Source organism: Protopterus annectens, chromosome 3.part0 (assembly GCF_019279795.1).
Source record: "Protopterus annectens isolate FY-2018-M chromosome 3.part0, PAN1.0, whole genome shotgun sequence".
In the NCBI taxonomy this organism is placed as follows: Eukaryota; Metazoa; Chordata; order Ceratodontiformes; family Protopteridae; genus Protopterus; species Protopterus annectens.
In genome coordinates, this window is record NC_056731.1 from 436,025,983 (window position 1) to 436,044,705 (window position 18,723).

An 18,723-nucleotide genomic window follows, 5' to 3' on the forward strand; every position below is an offset into this window, starting at 1 on the left:
GGAACACCACCTAAAAAAGGTACTATAGGGGTAGCAACAGCCTTAGCCAGTACCCGGAAACCCATGGGTGACAGATGCATGCCATCTCTGGCAAAGCATCGAGGTCTGTCAGTTCTTCATCCCAAGCAGACAAATACTGGATCCCCTTAGAATGACACCAGAAACTTAGCCAATTGTTGAAGTCAATCATTTTTTTGTTTGTACTGTGGTATCATTCTGGGTGATGGTAGGATATTACTCAGGGCTAGGGTCATACCTGCCTGGGCCAGATAATCCAAGAGCTCCACAATGTCTCTTTTCATGTAGTCCAGGTAGGTGTGTCTCAGGTCATTCACAACCACATGGAAAATAAGAATGACAGAGTCATACTTGTACTTGTTGTGGAGTGACCTTAGTGCATGTGTTATGTGTCAGATTCTGGCAACCGATAGACAGCTGACTGTTATCTTCTCCTTATTCAACCTAGTGAGTGGGACATCTGTGTGCCTCACTATTAAGTCACCTATGCTTAGTGTATTGGGCAAGGTGTATAGACTTAGGGGCTTAGGTTAAGGAGCACACTGTGGAGGTAAACTGTGTGATCTGTGGTTTGTGCTGTGTTGTGGTGGTCAAGTGCATTTCTGTCTTGGAGGTCTCTGCTGTTTGGGTAAATTTCTACTGAGATCCTCTGCAAAAGTGGGTGTGTGGTTTTTGTTTTTATGTGAGAGCTGTGCTGGTGGGTTCTCCAGAGGGCTATGTGTTCCATGTGGTGTGGTGCAGGTGTTAACCTTCTCCTCTTGACCAGCTAGTCCTGTCTTGGCTGGAGAGTGCATAGCTTCCCTTTTGGTGATATAAGTGCATCTCTCACAAGTCTGAGTGTTGAGAGATAAGAGGAGAGAGTTGTCTGTGTACATGAGGCATTTGCTACACTGCCTCAGAATGCTCAAGTGCACTGGGTGCATAGGAGAAAGCACAGGGAACTGCCCTTTAATCATGCCAGGAGGGGTGGTCATAACTACTAAGCACTGGAGCTATTTCCATGAAGAATGACTAGTGATGATGGCACTTAGGTGTGTTACAATAATTGCTACAAAAACATTTGAAGTGCAAACTGATTAGGCTATTTGAAGTGCAAAAGAGAGAGAAAGAACTAGCAAGATCTAATGGACAAACTGAAGAGCAGACTTTCTGGCACCAGTAATAGTTTACCTCAGCTCGGCGCTGCTGTGCGGATCTTAAACAAGCGCAAACTTGCACAAATGTAGGCATTCAAACCAGAAAGTTGAAAGAGATGGAAAAACTGCCAAAACAGCCAATAAACTACAATTTCTGGGCCAGAAACCACTCCTCTTGTGGTAGATAGGCTACCTAGTGCTTACCACTCCCACTGATAAGTTAGAAGGCTTCCCTCTAGCACAGAAAGGCATGGTGAGGGCTCAGAAGCCTACAAACAGTCTTGGATACAGCAAATTTGTATCTGGACTAGATTAGTTAAAGGAAAGATGGGAAACAAGCTTAGAACCTTTTTTGTTTTGTTTTTTTACAGAAAAGCAGTTAAATGGCAGTAAAAGCAATTCAAATGCAGTACAAGCTAGCACACTTGATTGTGTAGCAATAGCACAGCAAATACAGCCTAAATGTATGCAATTAAATTAAAAAATTACTAAAAACAAGTATAGAAAGCAGTAAATTAGGAAAAAATCAAAATGGAGGCACTTAGAGTATCTGTTTCTCCTTCCTGGATCCGCAGAGCTTAAACAAGTGCAAACCCATGCAAACACAGGCTTTTAAACCAGAAAGTTGAAAGGGATGGAAAAACTGCCAAAACAGTCAATAAACTACAATTTCTGGGACAGAAACCACTCCTCTTGTGGTAGATAGGCTACCTAGTGCTTACCACTCCCACTGATAAGTTAGAATGCTTCTCTCCAACACAGAAAGGCTTGGGAGGGCTCAGAACTTTAGAAACAGTCCTGGATACATCAAATCTGTATCTGGACTAGACTAGTTACAGGAAAGGTGGGAAACAAGCTTAGAACTTTTTTTTTTTTTTTACAGAAGAGCAGCTAAAACAGGAGTAAAAACAATTCAAATGCAGTGCAAGCTAGCGCATATTTGTTCTGTAACAGAGACCTGGTTCAAAGCAACAGAAAGCACCCCTGCACTGCCAGGCTATAACTCATTCTACACCTTTCAGCCCCAGAACAGTGGTGCTCCCATGTCCATAAAGGATGTGCACACCTCCAGACTGGTAACCTCATATAATGCATCAGAGATACTTCAGGTGCAGCTAACATTGGGTAAGACAGCGATTCCAGTCGTAGCCTGCTATAAGTCCCCAACCATGTCCCAAGACTCACACTCCATGTTCCTAAGCCCCCTGGAGTATATTAGGGTCCAACCTGACACTTTCATACTGGGCAACTTCAACTACCCCTCCATTAACTGGGAAAACTACTCATGTGCCAGTACACTTGCCCAACATTTCCTGGAATTCATTAAATCCAATACACTGGACCAGCTTGTTCATACCCCCACTAGAGATAGCAACATCCTTGACCTAGTCATTACTAACATGGTCGACTGTTGCTCTACACCAATAGTCAACTCCTCCCTGGTTAGATCCAACCACAAACTAATCACCTTGGAAATCCACATCCCTCCCAGACCTGCAAAGGTAACTACCATGAAAAACTTCTCCAAAGCTAACTTTGGGCTCCTAAAAACAGAGGTGGCTAACTTCACTGCACCTATGCAAATGGAGAATAGTTGCATGACTGCCGAATCATACACCAATGCACTGTACGAACACATACACAAATGCATGGATCTCACCATACCAAATAGAAACAAGACACTCTCCTCCAAAAAAAGGAAGCCAATCTGGTGGTCCCCTGCCATAAACAAACTCTACAACATAAGGAAGAAACTGATGTGGAATAAGGTGAAGTCCCAACACTGAAAAACTCCCTTATCAGCCTCAGCAAAATGTTGAGATCCTTCATTAAATCCTCTAATGCTAGCTATGAAAAGAGAATTGCAGCAGATAGTAAAGACAACCACAAGGCCTTCTATAGTTATGTAAAGAATCTCAACAGCAATGCCCAGATTTGCTCTGAGCTACTGCACAATGGTACCTTCTATACCGAGCCAACAGATATTGCCAATATACTGGCTGACAGATTCAGTGGCAACTTTACCCCACTCCCCAAAGGACCAATCACAATACCAGTAGATTTCCAGGCACCCAGTATTACTGCTGTACAGGTTAAAACAGCACTATCCAAGGCCAAGAATGCAGCTTCTATGGGACTTGACACTATCCCTGGTTGTGTTCTACATGAACTACAGAGTGAAGTGGCACCACACCTGTGTGCCCTATTCAATCACAGCCTCACCTCAGGCTTTGTCTCTCCTGAATGGTGCACTGCTACAGTCATTTCTCTCCACAAAGGAGGATTGACTACAGACCCTAGGAACTATTGTCCCATTAGTCTGACAAGTCTGATATGCAAAGCTATGTAATGCATCATCATGGACAAAGTAAACAAGGATATAGGGAATCTCCAAACTCTGGATCCCACACAGTTTGGTTTGGTGAAGGGTAGATCATGACTGCTCAGTCTGGTCAATTTCTTTGAGTGAGTCACCAGAGCTATGGATGAAAGCAAGGTGGTTCATAAAGCCTACCTTGATCTGGCCAAGACCTTAGATACCATTCCCACTCAGGAATCATAGAAAAACTCACTAAGCTAGGTATCAACTCCTATATCACTAGGTGGGTTGCAAACTAGCTCACAGATAGAACCCACAGTGTGAAGGTAGCTGACTCCAAGTCAGACTGCTGACCAGTCATGAGTGGAGTCCCACAGAGTTCGTTCCTGGGTCCTCTCCTGTTTGGTATCTACTTCTCTGAAGTCCAGGCCAACACAAAGGGACTCTGGCTAACAAAGTTCACAGAAAATTGCAAGTTGGGAGCTACTATTAATTCCCTAAGTGATGGTGACATCCTGCAGAAAGGCCTCAATGAGACTAGCGACTGCTGTCAGAACCATGGCATTAAGCTCAATGCCAAAAAATGTGCCATCATATCCTTTGGGAAAAACATGGTTCCCATGAATTACCACATTGATGGTAGTCCACTGAGCACATAAGGCATTATAAGAAATCTGGGAACACAGGTTGATAGCAACCTTTCTTTTGACCACCACATTGCCACTGTGGTCAGAAAGTCCTTCCATATGGCACACCTCATTACCAAGGGTTTTGCATCCAGGAAGAAAGAGGTCATTGTCTCCCTCTACTCTTCCCTCATAAGGCCAATCATCGAGTACAATGTCCCATTTGGCATGTACCTCACTAGACACCTGGAACAACTGGAGAGGCCACAGAAGTACCTTACAAAGATGATCCTAGGGCTTAAACAGTTGTCCTATAGGGACAGACTAAAAAAACTCCAACTATTCTCTGTCTCATATCACCTACTTAGAAGCAATCTCTGTTTGACTTACAAAGGCATGTCTGACTCAGCTCTGTTAGAAATGTTACATCTAAAGAAATTTCAATCCCTCCACACCACACACGTCAGAGACCTCAACCTCATTACCACAATCAACAGAACATGCTGGAGGGACAGGTTCATAACCCAGAGGCTGCCCATGCTATGGAATAGACTTCCTATACTTGTCAAACAGAGCACCTCACTGGCCTCTTCAAGACAAATCTTGATGAGTGGATGGGAAAGAGAAAATTCACCCAGGGGATCACTCCAGTGGCTCTACTCAACAGAGGCACTGGGAATTAATGCTGGGTGGCACGATGCCAGGGTAATCTTATGGCTAGGCTTGTAAAGGCTCCAGGCCCATTAGCCTAGTGCACACCTATGAACCTATGAATACTTGAGTGTGTAGCAATAGTAAAGCAAATGCAGTTTAAGTAAATGTAATTAAATTAAAAAAAAGACTAAAAACAAGTGGTGAAAGCAGTAAATTAGGCAAAAATCAAATTGAAGGCACTTAGAGTATCTCTTCTCTTTCCTGATTCTCTTGCAGTCTGCAGGATGCCAAAACTGGATCCATGGAGCTTAAACAAGCACAAGCCCATGAAAATGCGGGCTTTTAAAACAAAAAGTTGAAAGGGATGGAAAAACTGCTTAAACAACCAATAAACTACAATTTCTGGGCAAGAAACCACTCCTCTTGTTGTAGATAGGCTACCCAGTGATTACCACTCCCACTGATAAGCTAGAAGGCTTCCCTCCAACACAGAAAGGCCTGGAGGGGCTCAAAAGCTTACAAACAGTCCTGGATACAGCAAATCTGTACCTGGACTAGAATAGTTACAGGAAAGGCGGGAAACAAGCTTAGAACTTTTTTTTTACAGGAAAGCAGCTAAAACTGCAGTAAAACAATTCAAATGCAGTGCAAGCTAGCACATGATTGTGTAGCACTATTAAAGCAAATGCAGTTTAAATAAATGCAATTAAATAAAAAAAAAAAACAAGTATAGAAAATGGTAAATAAGGAAAAAATTAAAATGGAAGCACTTAGAGTATCTCTTTCTCCTTCCTGATGCTCTTGCAGTCTACAGGATGCCAAAACTGGATCTGCAGAGCTTAAATAAGTGCAAACCCATGCAAATATGGGCTTTTAAACCAGAGAGTTGAAAGAGATGGAATAACTACCCAAATGGCCAATAAATTACAATTTCTGGGCCAGAAACCACTCCTCTTGTGGTAGACAAGCTACCTAGTGCTTACCACTCCCACTGATAAGCTAGAAGGCTTCCCACCAACACAGAAAGGTTTGGGGCTCAGAAGCTTACAAACAATCCTGGATACAGCAAATCTGTATCTGGACAAAATTAATTACAGGATAGGCAGGAAACAAGCTTAGAACTTTTTTGTTTGTCTTTTTTTTTACAGAAAAGCAGCTAAAACAGCAGTAAAAACAACTCAAATGCAGTGCAAGCTAGCACACTTGAGTGTGTAGCAATATTAAAGCAAATACAGTCTAAGTGAATGCAATTAAATTTAAAAATAACTAAAATTAAGTGCAGAAAGCAGGAAATTAAGAAAAAAATCAAAATGGAAGCACTTAGAGTATCTTTTTCTCCTTCCTGATGCTCTTGCAGTCTGCAGGATGCCAAAACTGGATCCACAGAGCTTAAACAAGTGCAAACCCATGCAAATGCAGACTTTTAAACCAGAAAGTTGAAAGGGATAGAAAAACTGCCCAAATGGCCAATAAACTACCATTTCTGAGCCAGAAACCACTCCTCTTATGGTAGATAGGTTACCTAGTGCTTACCACTCCCACTGATCAGCTAGAAGTCTTCCCTCCAACACAGAAAGGCTTGGGGGGCTCAGAAGCTTATGAACTGTCCTGGATACAGCAAATCTGTATCTGACTAGACTAGTTATTTGAAAGGCAGGAAACAAGCTTAGAAATTTTTGTTTGTTTTTTAACAAAAAAGCAGATAAAACAGCAGTAAAAACAATTAAAATGCAGTGCAAGCTAGCACACTTGTGTGTGTAGCAATATTAAAGCAAATACAGTTTAAATAAATATAATTAAATTAAAAAATGACTAAAAACAAGTGCAGAAAGCAGTAAATTAGGAAAATATCAAAATGGAGGCACTTAGAGTATCAGAAAACAATGCCAGCAAATATATAAATAATTCAGTCAAGCAAAAATTAAGACAGTGCATAACTCTGAACAGTTAAAAAGTGCCAAAAAATATACTTATCAACTCTATATTTCAAATTGTTTGAGAAGCATACACAGTCAGAACACAAGGAGATTCTAGCAATGGTTTGCAGGACTTTATGGAGAGAAGGCTTTGTTAAGGGTTTGCCCACAAGTGTGTAAACCACAAGAACCTTCCTAAATATAAAGTAACTCGCCTGAAGCAAAAGTGCTAAGACCAAAGCTTAAAATGCTTAGAATAACAGATAGATTTAATTAGACTACTAACAAGCAGTATTAAATGCAGCAGAATAAAAGCACTTGAACAGTTAAGAGCACACAGCAAAAATAAGGTAATAAAGTATGAAGAATACAATTACAGAAAAAGCAGATGAATAAAATGTATTTTTTTTAAAGTGGAGAGAGAGGAAACAGAAGTGTTCAAAGCAAGGGGGTAGTTCTGCCCAAATAATCTCACTGCACTATGTTGAGTGATCAAATGAGATTGGACTGGGAGCAGTGACCAAGATTAGATTTACAACAGGGGCGGGCAAATCCAAAGCCACCGAGTTTAAGACTACAAGAACACTTGGGAGGGAGGGTGGGAAAAAAACAGTGCAGACAACAAGAAAGGACAGAAACAATACAGCAAATATATAAATAATAAAGCAAATATATGAATACAGCACAGTGGAAACTGAGAAGCAAAAAGCGCACTTATCAGTTTGTAATATCAGATGGGAAAAGATTCCAACCCTGCTCACAGTCAGGAGAGTTTGGCTCTCTGCTATATCAGCTCTTCCCAAATTCACCAAAATGCAGTGTACAACACAAAAAATACATCTCAGGCAATGACTAACAGCTAAGATGGGCTGGGTCAACAACCCCCACTTGAAACTAGCTTCTGAGCTACCCTGAGAAACAAAGTGCAGATAACAAAGACCAGAAACAATACACAAATATATAAATAATAAAGCAAATATATAAACACAGCACAGTGCAAATTGAGTTGCAAAAAAAGTGTACTTATCAGTTTTGAATATCAGATGGGAAAAGATTCCAACTCTGCTCACAGTCAGGAGAATTTAGCTCTCTGCTATATCGGCTCTGCACAAATTCACAGAAATGCCATCAAACATCAAACCCTGCATATGAAGATTTTCTGAAGAATATCCCTGCAAAAGACTCACCTATTCCTCAGGAAGCCATAAATTCATAAACCTCACTCACAGCATATTACGCAGAACTTCTGTTCACTACAGTAATTCAAAGCAGCTACAATTTGACAACAGGGAAATCACATAATAGAAAAATAAATAGGGTTAAAAATGAACCAAGCCAGACTCAAAGTCATTGAAGACAACCACTGTAGCTTGGCAACATCAAAAAAAAATCCTAGGCTTTGGTGACAGCACAGTGTTTCAAAAAGACACACACCTCACTGGACTTTGCAAAGAGTATGTGATAGTGTTATGCTTACTTGAGTCCATAATTAGGAATATCATAACTAGATTGAAAATGATTAAGTCTAATTTCAGCATAATCACTGTATACATTGTGGTGCATAATCTAATGAGGGCCTTAATCTTGACTATGCACAAAGATATGGGATTATGTAACATCTTAACATGTGAAAACATATCTGTTTAGTGAAATACTCCCAATGTACTTATTTGTTCAGTTAGGTATATACATGTTTATACATATACATGGTTATTCACATTCACTTAGTTGTTATCTACACATGAATGTGTTTGCATTTAGAGTTGTTTATGTGAATGTGTACACTCTTATTTCATCTTTTATCATATTCACCAGACGTCCTTTACAGGATGGTTTTCTCTGCTCCAGTCTTTATAGCTTTTTAGCTTGATGGTTTTAAATTCAGACAACATGGGGCTAATATAAGTGTTTCGTTATATATTTCTTCATCCTACTTTTTAGAGCTGTCATTATTAACTATTATTGAAAGTTATTTAAGATCTTAATACTTTTTCACATAGTGGTAAAGTATTTTATTTTATACTGTTTTCAATTTTACACTTCATTCTTGACTTCTCACTTTTTACTGTTACCTTAACTATTGGTTTTAATGTTAGCATGGTTTTTAAATATTTCTGAATATACTTTTAAAAGGTCTTTTAAGAGTGTTTTCGAACTGATGAGCTATGTTTATATTTACACATATACAAATATATTTACTGCATACATACTTGTTTTACAAGAAGCTGGATTTTTAAAGAAGCATACGATGGGTTAATTGTTCATTCCTGCTTACCTTGGGGGCGGGTTTGCCTTTTGCTTGGAGGAAGTTGATGTGGTTTGAACTTGTATATACAGTTTGAAATATTCTTGTTGCAACTGTCTGATGAAGTCTCACTAAGGGGTAATAAAAAACAGTAACCATAAAGCGCTTTTCATCTCAAAAAGCGCTTTATGGTTACTGTTTTTTATTATTTTTATCATTTGTTTGAAGCAAAGTCTGAAGAATAAACTTTGGAAACTACTACTGTGTATGTGCCTCAAGCCCTCTTGCCTGCATTCCTGTTTTTGCAGTTACCTGTTTCAGTATTTCAAATACTCCCAACTCCTCATGTGACACCTGTACTTCATTGGTTCATAGGTCAATAGGTGTTTACTAGGCTAATGATCACAAGGGCTTATTTATGCCTAGCCATGCATCCCAAATCTCTGACAAGTTCAGATACCCTTGATAAGTGTAAACATGGGCCTGGGAGATGAAGCATTTACAGGTTACCTGTGTCCATTAGAGACATAGGTGCCAAACCAGGGTTAAATTTCTGGTTTCCCATCCAGTTGTCCAAGTTGCACTTGAAATGGGTTAGGGAGGAACTTTGCTTCACATGGATGGGGAGCCTGTTCCATAGACAGGGTAGTCTGTTGGATGCATACCTATCTCTCCAGTAGGTCCTATTTATATCACAGGCAAGGTTTAAGTATTTAGAATGGGTAATTCTGGTGCTGTTTGTTTTGTGGATATGCAGGAGGTCCATCACAATGGGGTCTGACAATACCCTGTATGCCAGGCATAGATCTCCCCTCAAAAGCCTGTAGGAGATAGAATACAGGGATAGGGTCTTGAGGTGGTCTGCATAGGACATTTTATTTATGCCCTGTATTCTTTTAGTGAGGAACCTCTGTGGCTGTTCCAATTGTTAGATATACCTGGTTTGATAACAAAGGGGGCATTGTACTCAATGATAGGTCTGATGAATGCTGAATACAATGGAACAATGACTTCCTTGGACTTAGATGACATGCCTTTGTTTATAAGTTGCACAACATTGAATGATTTCCTCACCACTGTAGACATGTGATGGTCAAAGGCTAGATTACTATCTATGCATGTTTCTAGGTCTCTGATTACTGGGTCATCTCTAAGGGGTGTGTTGTCAATATGATAGTTAGCATGGGTGGATGACTTCCCAAAGGATACTATTATGCATTTCTTGGCATTTAGTTTTAGTCCATGGCTCTGACACCAGTCTTTTGTCTGTGTCAGCACCTCATGCAGAATATTTGTGTCAGTGTGAGATTCAATGATGGCTCCTAATTTGCAATCATTTGCAAATTTAGTCAGCCAGAGACCACTGACAGTGGCCTTGACTTCTGAGAAGTAAATGCCAAAATAGAAGAAAGAAAGAAAGAAAGAAAGAAAGAAAGAAAGAAAGAAAGAAAGAAAGAAAGAAAGAAAGAAAACATTTCAGGATTGGGAATCATTCAAACAATAATAAACAACATTGCTATTGAATATAGCCTTCTGTGAGCCAAACATATCCCATTTAATTCCCCTACACACATGCAAGCTTCTTATATAGACTCTAAGATGTAAAAATCAATGAAAATGCAGCCCTTATGAGAGATGTTTAACTGCTCACTGGATAAGCTACTCAGATAATGTTCTATATTGATCGACATTTTGATTTTGCAACAAGTAGTATGACAGTCATCCAGAAGTAGTAATGTCTTAAGTGTCATACACTGCCCAGACTAGGATCTTTCTGTTCTCACAGGTGTATGCATCTTCTGTAATTGACGCAGAGCATGTAAGCATTATCTCTAACCTAAGAGCAGCATCAAACTCATCCATACAGAAGTCATCCTTCCTAGATTTTACCAGACAAACTTATGATGCAATAAATAATATACTAAAGAAATCAGACTAGAATACTGTCCTCAGTAAACCAAATAAATCTGCTCAGAATGCTGTCAATAAGTTCTATGATTAATGTCTGCATTCAAGGGTATACCAGAAACCAAAAATGTGAAGATAAATTCAACGAGTAACCTCACAAAATTATTAACATATATAACAGAAATCTATATGTTAGTTATTTTTCAATAATACCCAAACCTTAAAAACAAGTATAGAATAAATAAAGTACAGCAACTACTTACTTATCTTACCAAATCTTCTAAATTTAACTGCTGGCTTAGTTTGTTCATAAAAGCCAAAATAATAAGGTACTGCTTAATTATAACATGGAAATGAAAGGGACCATTTGGGAATATAACAGGTTACCTATTAAAATGGAAGTGACCGCCTCACTGTAAGTCACAACAAATTTATTTGTAGAAAAAATGTATGCATTTTATGATGCACAGATCCCTATGTCACAGCACTGTGGAGACAATTAGAGATATATCTTCTATAACTATGGGCATAATCACAGCTACTACAAATAATATCTAAACAAAAACATGTTCTATGGCACCAGACTATGCACCTCCCTACTGTACAGAATCAAAAAAATCTAATCTGACCCCCATCAATCATGTTAAACAATTATTAGTATGTGGGCAGGCTCCCTATTGAAATGTTGGCACTCAAAATGCCGATTTGTCAAAAAGCCAAAAAAAAAAAAAAAAAAGACAGAAACTACAGGAGAAGACTGAATCTAGAACATCGATCTTCTCCTTTAAACATTTTTTTACAAGGGGGCAAGCCACACTGCAACCCCCCAATGTGGGAGGAAAACCCGCGCAAACACAAAACTTATATATACTGACTTCGAGATCACCATACCTTGGAGGAAAGAGATTATTCCAAAAAATGGCCATCTTTGACTTGGTATATGTAAGTAAACTTTTTTGGCCATTCGGTCTGTGTGTTTTGGGACTCATTTTAGAAGGTGCTGACATTTCCAATGGTTACCATGTAGACACATTCCTGACTCATGACAACAGAGTGTGTTGTTACCAGTACCAGTAGGCTCTAGTACTGGTAATAATAACTATTCACAATGGACTCAGTGTGGTTCATGAGAGCACTGAACACTTTTACTCCCATCAGCCTGCCCATTTTTTTAATGTAAAATCATGGTGCTTATCTGAAATGATAAAGGGGATGAATAGTATGCATGTGTTAAGAGAAGATCTTGACTTTCAAATGTGATGGCAATCACTGAATGTCTGGTAATTAGCTCGCAGGATTAAGGCTCCAACCAGTTAATGAACTGCTTATTGTAATGACAGAGTTTGATTACTTCCACCTCCAGAGTTTGAAAAAGGTCCATGTGGATTGATGCTCAACTCTGGTTAACAAATACAAACAGACAAATAAATTTTATTCTGTGAAGAAGTAATGCCAGCACTTGAAGAGTGAAGGACAGTGCATGCTGTTTACCTTGATATTGTTAAGAATTTTCAATATGTTTCCACATTAAGGAATAATTGCCCAAATAAATGCATCAAATATTAATTTATATACATATATAGTTCAATGGATAAAACACTGCTTGACCAATAGGACTAAATAAATTAGGATGAAAATATATCTATCTAGCTGAACTGGGTAGTGTGACAATTTTTTTATCCAGCTGCAGTTGTGGGAAATGGGTCCTAGATAACCAGACATGCCAATGCATGCAAACAGGGTAAAGCAATCACTTCAGTAGGTGATGCTGAATATAGTCTACAAAAATACACATATGCCCTTAGATTTAATCAATTCCATGTAGGCATAGTGTAGAACCAACATGGAATGTTACCATGTCCATGTACACAGTTCCCCGTTGGCAGCATGCCATGCATATTAAACATGGAGCATTGCTGAGGGAGAGACACATTTATTGAATCGGTGTAGGGAGTGTGGTGCTAACTGTATCCGCAGATGAGTAACATGCCTCCTGCACTGTCCAATAGGAGTATAGTAAAATAATTTCATTAATTAATTAATTAATTTATTTTTTATAAACATCTTGTTTGCATAGTGTGACATGGAGCGCAGCACTGCTAAGCAGTGCCAAGACACCAGACATCTAAAAATAGAAACTGGATGTATTTAATTATTTATTTAAAGGTCAAGTTTAAGCATAGTGGAGTGGGTTTGCATGGCATGCTGTGGTGCTCAGCATTGCTTAAAAGTGGCTCAGAGGTATATGTAAATGTAGAGCAGCATTACACATACTTAGTCAAATGGGTACAGTAATGGCCTTATGTGCAGTAGGTGCAGGGTTTGAATACTTGGGGGGGATATTATGCATTTATTTTCCAAATACAAATTATACCAATTATTTTTAAATCCTGATTGCTAAGCTGTGCTAAACCTTGCTAAGCACTCCTTAAACAAGATATGTTTTAGCACTGCATGACAGTGCTTGGTACCACACAGCTCTGCTTAGCTAGTTTGTGTACTGCTAAGCACTGCTAAGCATTGCCAGTTTAAGCACTGCTCATTTCAGATGAGCTGGAGTGCACTGTGCCAAGCGACATGTTGCATTTTAAATATTGCCCAATGGCATGTAAGGGCAGGAAAACAGACTAAATTAAGCCCAATAGGCAAGAATACAGCATAATCCATTGGAGTTCTGACTCTGAAGGGTACAATGGCACGCACTGGAGAGGGTTCGCACTTTCAGGTGCAGCATTGGGGCATTGAGGAGTTCAGGGTCATGGTTGGACTCTTTGTAAAAAAACATGAGGGCCGGCTGATTCAGGGAGGTTAATTAAAGATTCAAGTGTTTCAGAACATTGTGGTGCCGGTTATTACTTTTAGTTTTATTTTGATGCAGGGAGGTTACCATGGCTCAGAGTGCAAGGCAAAGGCCTGGGACCGGCTGTCAAAGGACCTCACCAGTGTAACTGGTATTCCCCCGCAGAGGTGAGCAGTGTCGTCACTACCATGATGACCTGAAAAGAAGGAAGGGGGCTCTCTTGAACCCCTGGGTCCAAGAATTTTGGATGGGAATGTCCTACATATATGTAAGTAGCATTACCTGTGTTTCACCAATATCTAACATTGAATGTCTTCTAAACTGGTATGCATAATGGCGTCCTTCTCTTCCAACAGCTGTAGAGGAGAGGCCTCAAAAACATTGAGGTGCATGCTGGGTGCTTGGTCAGGTTGCACTGTGAGTGTGGTGAGTACATATGTATTTTGCTACCTACAGTCAAATAAGCAAGAACGAGTAAAGCATTACCCATGATTAGGTATATACAGTAAAGATTGTATTGCAGTGAATGTGGACTCACACCTGTTCTGCAAGATGTGCAGACTGCCAACTGTAGTGCCATAGGCAGGGAAGACTAAAGCATTAACAGTAATAAACTATTATATCCAACAAAATGCAGTAGTGCAATAACTGTGGAATTACAGCTGCATAATTACAAATATTGTGCAATCTTCTTCTTCTTCTTCTTCTTTCGGCTTTTCCCGGTTAGGGGTCACCACAGTGGATCACCTGTCCACTCATGATTGGCAGTGGAGTTTTACGGTGTTGAGTTGTCAGCTCAGCACCCAACCTTCCACAGAAGGTGCATGCATGCACACACTCACACCTAGGGCCAATTTAGAGTGTACAATCCACTTACAGCATGTCTTTGGGATGTGGGAGGAAACCAGAGCACCTGGAGGAAACCCACGCAACCACAGGAAGGACATGCAGACTCCACACAAGTGGCACACCAGCCGAGAATCGAACCGGAGAACCTCTTGCTGTGAGGTGACAATGCTAACTGCTGCACCACCGTGGCCACCCCAGTTACAAATATTGTGCAATAAAAGCATGAAGTTATATCATTAACTGATTGAAGGTTTCTCTAATAAAGTCTGGTATGCAATGACTATGGTAGTAGGGCTATTTTTCAAGAAATCAATTATGACAACTGTTGTGCAATGAAAACATGAAATACTATCTATAGCTGCATGAAAGTATGTCTAATAAAGTCTGTTGTGCAATACTATCTGTACCTGCATGAAGGTATGTCTAATAAAGTCTGTTGTGCAATAGGTCTGTTTTGCAAGAAATTAATTATTACAAGTTTTCTGCAAGAAAACCACAAAATAGTATCAGTACCTGCATGAAGGTATGTATAATAAGCATATGTTCGGAGTTGTACTGTAAGAAATTAGTTATGACAACTGGTCTGCAACAACACATGGAGCAATGGCAATAACACCAAGGTAAACATGTATAGCTACAAGCATTCAGGCTGTGAGGTATGGTGCTGCAGCCAGGTATAACAGTGTACTAGTAGTACACTGCAAATAATAACCCATAATTGGATATTGTTTGCTGACTTCACAGATATTTCAACACACTAACAATGTAATGTGTACACCTGAATTCTATGTAGTTTTATATATATATATATATATATATATATATATATATATATATATATATATATATATATCACCTAGTATCTCTGTCATGCTTGAATGTCATGCATGTGTGTTCAACTGTCACTGCAGTCAAGTATAAAACTGTACCAGTATTAGTAGGTCATATTCTGGTGCGAGGTGAGCTCTAGGCAAATATCAGTCAGTCAGTAATCAGCAGTGACTCAGTAATTCAGTTTGTTAAATGCTGTGTATGAAGTACATTTTTGCCACACACAGATCAGGGATTGAATACAGTGCTATGTAGATGTATATATTACAGTGTCAGTCATATAATGTTTACAGATATTCACTTCACAGGAACTACAGGTGAGGTAGCCCATATTATGAGTATATTATTGTGTGTTTACATGTCAGAGACTGCTACAATCATTACCAGGAATGTGAAAATACAGCATAAAAACAGGAAATAAGTGTAATAATAATGAAAGAAAAAAATAAAATGTGTAAGTTCTGGTATGGCTACATTCCTGCAGTGTGTGTTAAGGGTAGCTGCAGTCAATTAATACATTTGATGCAGATGTCGTCTGTCACTGCTAATGGGTTCTATCCCCATGCCTGGCAAGGCATGATAGTTAACTGTCTATACTGTACACATACATGTCTCTCAAGTGTCACACTGTCACAGAATGTAATTACCATTCCATAATCCCTCTGTCACAAATGTATCATTGACATGATTATGTAAATAGCAAAGTAACACTACATCAGCCCATAGTACACCTTGGTAGTAACGTAAGTACATCTGATGTGCAAGTGTTCTCTGTAGTTGTAAACCTGCAGTTGTTACTGCTTGGCCCATACTGTCCTATGCTGATAGTGTAACAGGTATGTACATGCTACAGCAGCTATAAGGCACTTTTACACAATAAGAAAGGACAGACCTGTAGAGTAGATAGCAGTACTGTTGTCAACTATATACCCCAGAATAGTATTAATGGACTATATTTCTCTCTCTCCCCACCCCTTATCTTCAAATATTTATTATTAATATTCTTTGGTTATGGTTTACTATTAACATATGTTGTTACATAAACTTTATTTTGGGGCATGTGTTTTATTACTGTTATGTATTAAACTGGTTGTGTATTAACATATCTTGTTGAATCACCTATTTTGTTGCCCTTATGCCATAATTGTTACTAGCATGCTGTTAATATGCTGACTGTTCTTTTATTTATTGTTGCATTTCAAATAATATGCATTGAAATGTAATGGGGTTATTTCAAATGTTCTGGGATGCTGTTATTACTAACAATGGTTTGTTCATAAATAACCTAAATGTATTGCTTCATCTCCATAATCACAGCATGTCAGGGTAGCCTGGTTCCTGCTGATCTGCATACCCTATCTCAGCCAGCCATGGCACTGGGTACCAGTGCATCTGGGACCCAAGCCAGTGGTGCCCCCTCTGCTGGCCCTGCACCACCACCCCCCCCTGGCAGAAGGGCGGTAGTCACCCATGATTGACTACTGGGGATGGTGCACAGGAATCTCTATAGGAGTTATGAATAACTCCTGTGCTGGCTTGAGGGCAGACTCACCAACCTGATGGGGCCTGCTGGCCCTGGTGCCCAGCATCCAGCACAGCCACCTTTGGCAGCAGTGTGGACTGCCCATGGGTGGAGACCTCAGTCATTCTGCTGCTATCTGGAGGAACATGGTCCTTGGATTCCACAACACCTTCCCCATCCAAGGTGTTTACCCCCCTCATGTGTCACACACTCACCCCTGTCCACTGTTTTGTGTATCTTGTCTGTCTGTAATTGCATCCTCTCCTACCCAACTTACCACCCCACATGTACCTATATCCCTTCCCCAACATTCCACTCTCTTCTTATAAAAAAAAGGGCACCTGTCCCACAAAAAAACATTGCCCCATACACATCTCTCCATTTTGCACGTGTCCACTGGACACAACTAATTTGGTCATTTGGCCTGACAACACATTTATGTTGTCCTCACCCCTCTCTCTGGGGTCTGAGAGTCCAAATTCATCCTCCACATCTATCAAAATGCACAGCTGTTGCTGTACAAGAAATGGAAACCTATGGTTCTTCCCTGCACTCATCCTGCACATCCCTACCTGCCTTTCACTATGTTTTTCACCTGCTTGCCCCCATTTCAGCACTGTCCTCTCACCCCTTTTCTTTTTAAATTTTTAGATCTTTAAAAGTGCTTTAATAATCTCATATGTTTCTCATAGTGTTAGGCACATGTACAAAACAATCACCCCTGCCATGATTCAAATGGGAGTCCTTTTCAACTACAGCCTACTGCAATAGCCCATTAGGCCACACAAATCTTAATTAAGACAGGTGTTTTCAGGAAAACATAATGAGTGCCAATGAGAGACTGCAATTGAACCTAATAGGAGAAATGGGAGTGTACCTTGGATTCTAATGTAAAATACACCAGTAGACAGCTAAATAAATATTAATGGCAGTACATTAGGCCTGGGATAACAGGTAAATGTTCACTTTTATCCACAACATCTTTAAACACACCTGCTAAGCCATCAATGGCACAGTACATATGTTCAACTGGGACCCAGCTACAGAACAGCTGCCTGTGAAAGCCATGCACATATCAGTGGATGCAGACATGACTCACAGGTGCATGTATGCATATATATTTGGCAAATATACCTACTACAGCATTGACTCAGTAGCTCATTCCATTAAATACCTTGCATACAGAATATTTTGCCACACACAGTCCTGGCTTTGAATCCAGTGTATTGCACTTCAATTACAGTGTTGTCAACACAGCAAGTAATGACTGACTTGTGCAGTTTTATCCCCCATAGGTTACTGCTACTAAATTATCAGCTACCCAGTTTTGCAAGTCACAGGCCAGCAGGTAAGGGCATACTGCACATATTCAGATAGCCTAACAATATTCCGCTTACTACTCTGCTATTGAAACTGTTGCATAACAGATGTACCATAAGCACATGCTTCAATTGCACATAATGGGTACACTTACTATGACTCGCCTCTAATGACAGGTCTGACACAGCTGCTGCAGGTAGACATACAGCTTGCAGGCCTCCAAAGTGTTCAAACCCCATTTGTGTCCTAGGCTGCAGCAGCAGCTGCAGCCTGGACCATACACAACTGTATGTTAAGGTAGCTGCTACAGACCGACTATACCTCCCAACCCCCTATAGCAAGGGATCTGGACACAACCATACATAAGGGGGGCAAAGGCCCAGAGACAGGTACATGATTCACAGTTTGCCCCTACAAACATAGTAAGTGGATAGAATAGCAACTACTGCATTACCATGCATATTTTGATGGTTATAAAGTGTGCCACTCACATGTTCCTGCCCCTTCTAACCCCAACCCACAATGTTTGCCGTGATCTTCCAGATGACCACACTGTCATGGGACACTGAGCAAACATA